The following is a 6000-nucleotide window of genomic DNA, read 5'->3' as shown; positions in this document are numbered from 1 at the left end:
TACATTTGCAGAGGAGGAACTTGTTACATTCAGTCCCACAATTGAGGGATTATTCTTATTTTTATTTTTACAAATACCGAGCAGCCATAGAAAGGGGAAGGGCTGGTTAACTCTTTCTTTGCCAGTGGCTTGTCTACTTAAAAATTCCCTTAGAAGCTTTTTCTCCCCAGGAAGAGGAACGGGTCAGATCTTGGAAGCGAAGAAAGGATGGGAGACCCCCAAGGAAGGCTCTGCAGAGGAAGGCAATGGCCAACCACCTGTGAGGTTGTAGTGTGTGTGTATAGTCCGACCTTGGAAAGGTTTCCGCCGGAGGCTTTTGGCTTAACGCCCGGGGAAGGGGAATTTTGCTGTTTTGGTTATCTTTCACTTGCTTGCTTGCCTGGCGTGAAACTCTGTGTGAAATCCTGCCAGGTTTATAATCTTTTGGCGGGAGCCCTGTATAAGCGTTTGATCGAGATCTGGGTTTCAGTTCTCGCACTGCCTGTCTCTGACTAAGAATGCCAGCTCAATAAAGAACTTAACACGATTGCTTTTGACTGGACTTTACGTGGTTCGTTACACCACCTCTGCTTCTCATTGGCCTTGAAAGACCCTTGCTGGGGTACGTCTTGGATGGGAGACCACCAAGGAAGGCTCCACGGAGGAAGGCAGAGGCCAACCCACTCTGCTTATGCCCTTTTCTTAAAAGAACTTTTGGAGTTCTAAAACAAAGGTCAAATTGCTGGACCTTCTTTATTGTTGAAAAGGAAACATATCAATGGTGGGATCCAAAATTTTTAATAACAGGTTCCGATGGTGGTGGGATTCAAACAGTGGCGCTGCCGCACACACGCCCCTCCAGTCCCTATTGGGCTGGGAGGTTGCTTTAGTCACCCCTTCTCGGTACTCAGAAAAAATTAGTAACCGCTTCTAGAGAAGTGGTGAGAACTGGTTGGATCCCACCTCTGGTATAATCCCTTGCCTTGAAAATCATATGGGGTTGCCACGTATCAGCTGTGACTTGACTGCACTTTTAAAACACACACGCACTCGATTTTCAGTCATAATATTAGGGTTGCCAGTTGTCAAGATCCTGTTAAGATACCAGATCTTTCCTGGTCCTTGTCATAAGACTAGGTGGGGGTGGGGGGCGGAAGCAGGAGGCAACGTATTGCTGGTTTAGCCCTGGAGACTCTGGAGCAGGGGTCTTCAAACTATGGCCCTCCATAGGAAAAAAAATTTTTTTTCTTTTATGTACACTGAGAGCATATGCACCGGAGACAAATTCCTTGTGTGTCCAATCACACTTGGCCAATAAAGATTCTATTCTATTCTATTCAGATGTTCATAGACTACAATTCCCATGAGCCCTACCACTTGGCCATGCTGGCAGAGGCTGATGGAAATTGTAGTCCATGAACATCTGGAGGGCCATAGTTTGAAGACCCCTGCTCTGGAGACTCTGCATTGCCTGAGAACGCTTCTGGTCCAAGTCCAGAATTCAATTTAATTACTCATTCTGTTTAATGCATAAAAAAAGCTCTGGATGCATGCAAATAGGAGTGAGCACCAGTGATAGATTAAAGGGATAACTCGCATGTGGCGTCTGCTGCTGTTCACCCGAGGAAAGCTGAAGAAGGCCCACCGGGGCCAAACTGAACCCTGGTGGCATTTCAGTCTTTGCTACTTTCAGAAGTTCTTAATGAGGGCCCTATCAAAGTCTTAATGAGGGCCCTACCAAGTTCCTAATGAGGGCCCTGCCAAGTTTCTAATGAGGACCCTACTGTCTCTTCAATCGTATCCCTTTAACCTTTCATTTTACTTAATCTCATTTAATCTTATCCCCCTCCCTCCCCATCAACTACTGAGCTGAGTTTTAACAGCTGGTAGGTGGTGCTTTTAACCTTGGCTTCTCCACGGAAGGAGCTTGCCATAAAAGCAGAGAAACTAAACACAATGTTCTCATAAATGCTCGTGGGTGAGGACAGCCAGAGTGGGGGAAGCATTCAGTTTAGGTCAATTACAAAGCTCTAGGTGGGGCCCGGAGGTGCCCTGGAAGTGCAACGTCTCCAGGGTACCTTCGTGACTGTCTTACCCCATATGTCCCAAGTCTGCGGTCGGAAGAGCAAATTTACTGGTGACCCCCGGCCCCTCCATGATGCGGCTGGCCTCTACCCGGGCCAGGGCTTTTACGGCCCTGGCCCCTGCCTGGTGGAACACTCTTCCTCCAGCTGTTAGGGCCCTGCGGGATCTTGGTGAATTCCGCAGGGCCTGTAAAACAGTTCTGATCCACCAGGCCTTTGGTGAGGCCGGCCACGGATTCCCCCTCTAGGATGCCCTTGTGTTGCGTGCCATCATTGGCACACCTGATATACTAACTAATCAGTACTGTCCCCTCCCGGCCTTGGGATCGAGCACCATATATATTATTGCTGCTGCTGTTTTTTATGATTATAGATTTGTAAATTGTTTTAAATTTGTTTTAAAATTGTTGTTTTTAGCCTGCTGTGTTTAATGTTATTATGTATTGTTGTTGCAGGCCTGCTGTACGCCGCCCAGAGCCCTTCGGGGATGGGCGGTTTAAAATCTAATATATAGATAGATAAATAAATAAATAAATTTCCATTAGAGGAAATGGCAGCTTTGGAGGGCGGAGTCTCTGAATCCCATTCCTGGCCCCGCCCAGGCTCCTCCCCACTGCCCGCCCAGCTGGGGGAGCCATCGTCAGAGATACACTCACTATGAGGGATTCTCAGAGCTACTTTTCTGCTTCCTTGGGCTTCCCACACCATGGGGAATTTGACTGGAGAGGGTCGGGCCCCTGCCCACCAGCCCGTTCTGGATTAGGCTGCCAATTCTCAAGCTGGGCAAAAGCAGCCAAATCACCTGGCTCAAGATGAATTTTGACAGCTACCATCAAGGAGGACCAATGGGGTGATCACCTGGCGTGCACTCCAGGGAGTCATGCAACACAAATTTACCTGGCAGTCACATTGGTGTTGAAGGAAGCCATATGCAGGGCTTCTAATTATCTTGCCTTAACAGGGTGAAGATCATGTCTATCTCAACAGTCTTGGAAAGCTGGTATTCACAGAGAAAAACCAACCAGCAGATCTGTTCGGTGCGCCATGGCTGTTCACAGCAACCTTTCCTAGCCTTATTCAGTGTAACAATTAAGCAGTTTTTGCTATATGTTAACTCAAGGTGACCAGACGTCCCGCTTTTGGTGGGACAGTCCCGCTTTTGAGCAATTTGTCCCGCGTCCCGCGGGGTTGTTTAATTCTCCCGATTTTTGGAAGGCTGCCGCACTGCCTTCTGGAGCGCTCCCCTTTTCGTGCCCTGTCACAGGACGGGAAACCAGGGAGTGCCCCAAAAGGCAGTGCGCTCCTGTGGCCGCGCGTGCGCGTCCCGCGTCTAAACCTTGAAAATCTGGTCACCTTATGTTAACTCCACTGTTTTACCAGAACAGATAATTAGATTGTTTTTGTAATATGGGTTAGTCTCACATCTGCTGATGATTATCATCATCCTTTTCTTGTTCTGAGAAACGCAACGCTCTAGAACAATTTGACCGCCGAGCGACTACATCTTGTTTTGAAGCTAACGGCCAATCCTGGCAGAGTCTGAACTCCAGGGCTGTGCGGCTTCAGAAATCAAGAAAAAGGAAGCAGCTCAGGAAATGAAAACCTGTTGCCAAGGAAGATACACACATGACACAGATTGTGGAAAGTGGGCGAACTGTTCAGAAACTGCAGCTAACAGTGTTGGGCCCGACAGAACTGAAACCTGAACGTGTGCTGAAGAGATGGGGTCGTGGGGTTGCTGTTCCTCATGACAGTAAGAGATTCTAGCTGTACCGTTGAAGTGGTTTTTGTGGTTGACTGTGCAAACCTCCCGAAGATGCTGATTTGGCAGGAGCAGCAGTGGCGTAGAAGGTTAAGAGCTCGTGTATCTAATCTGGAGGAACCGGGTTTGATTCCCAGCTCTGCCGCCTGAGCTGTGGAGGCTTATCTGGGGAATTCAGATTAGCCTGTACACTCCCACACACGCCAGATGGGTGACATTGGGCTAGTCACAGCTTCTCGGAGCTCTCTCAGCCCCACCTACCTCACAGGGTGTTTGTTGTGAGGGGGGAAGGGCAAGGAGATTGTAAGCCCCTTTGAGTCTCCTGCAGGAGAGAAAGGGGGGGGGGATATAAATCCAAACTCTTCTTCTTCTTCTTTTTCTTCTTCTTCAAATGCCATCGATGGAATATACTCACCAGAGCCAGCCTGGTGTAGTGGTTAAGAGCAGGTGGATTCTAATCTGGAGAACCGGGTTTGATTCCCCTGCCATGAGAGATTAAATAATGGAAAAGCTCCTTTGATCCCTAGGAGCCCGCCCACAGCAGCCTTGGGGTATTGTTGGAAGGCACTTTTTAAAACTGTTGTTATTAACAGCTTTGAACTATGAGAAAAGGCTGGGGTATTACAGTGGCCCTCTCTGCGCAACTCCCCTGAAAAGTTTGCAGAATGTTTGCAAAACATGTTCATCCCATGCCATTTTTTCGCACTCACCCCCTCGAAATGTGTCCTGGCTGCCGAGAGAGCCGGTGTGGTGTAGTGGTGAAGAGCAGGTGGATTCTAACCTGGAGAACTGGGTTTGATTCCCCACTCCTCCATTTGAGTGGCAGAAACTTATCTGGTGAACCAGATGTGTTTCCGCACTGCTAGATTCCTGCTGGGGGACCGCGGACCAGTCACAGTTCTCTCAGAACTCTCTCAGCCCCACCGACCTCACAAGGTGTCTGTTGTGGGGAGAGGAAGGGAAAGGAGCGTGTAAGCCCCCTTAAGTCTCCTTACAGGACAGAAAGGTGGGGTATAAATCCAAACAACAACAACAACAACAACAACAACAACACTTCTTCTTCTTCTTCATCATCATCAGGAGCAGTAGTGGCGTAGGAGGTTAAGAGCTCGTGTATCTAATCTGGAGGAACCGGGTTTGATTCCCCACTCCGCCGCCTGAGCTGTGGAGGCTTCTCTGGGGAATTCAGATTAGCCTATACACTCCCCCCCCCCCACACCAGCTGGGTGATCGTGGGCTAGTCACAGCTTCTCGGAGCTCTCTCAGCCCCACCCACCTCACAGGGTGTTTGTTGTGAGGGGGGAAGGGCAAGGAGATTGTCAGCCCCTTTGAGTCTCCTGCAGGAGAGAAAGGGGGGATATAAATCCAAACTCCTCCTCCTCCTCCTCCTCCTCCTCCTCCTCCTCCTCCTCCTCCTCCTCCTCCTCCTCTTCTTCTTCTTCTTCTTCTTCTTCTTCTTCATCATCATCATCATCATCATCATCATCATCATCATCATCATCATCATCTCTGTAGTGAATCTACCTATGACTTCAGCCTGAGCATTTTTCAACATAAAACAAGCCATCCATGCCAAATAAATCCCTCCCTACAGAAAACCAGATGTCAACAATAAGAGTTCCAGGCTAGCATGTTCGCACACATTCACTTTCTATACCTAGGAATGTTTATTTCTTGGACGAGCCCGTCTGTTGTGGGCGGCCACAACCCGCCATTTGACATGGAACAGCCGAGACGCTAAGAATGGGCTAAACCGATAATATGGGGAGAAGAAAAACAACTCACCAAATGTCGCTGTTTACCCATACACAAAACTGTTTGGCTACAAATACCTGTTTATACATAAATATACTATTTATCCATAGAGCATTATCCTTAAAACCACAGGCTAATTCACTGCTATCCTTACAAGGATTTAATGGTAGGCCAAAACAAACAAAATGCATTTCAACAGAGATAAATGGAAGATACTACATTTAGGCCAGAGGTCTGCAACCTGCGGCTCTCCAGATGTTCATGGACTAAAAATCCCATCAGCCCCTGCTAGCATGGCCAATTGGCCATGAATATCTGGAGAACCACAGGTTGCAGACCCCTGACTTAGGCAGAAAAAATGGAAATGCACAGATATAAGATGCGTGGCACCTGGCTTGATAAAAGTACATATGAAAGGGG

Source organism: Sphaerodactylus townsendi, linkage group LG11 (assembly GCF_021028975.2).
Source record: "Sphaerodactylus townsendi isolate TG3544 linkage group LG11, MPM_Stown_v2.3, whole genome shotgun sequence".
In the NCBI taxonomy this organism is placed as follows: Eukaryota; Metazoa; Chordata; class Lepidosauria; order Squamata; family Sphaerodactylidae; genus Sphaerodactylus; species Sphaerodactylus townsendi.
This window is presented reverse-complemented; position numbering follows the sequence as displayed.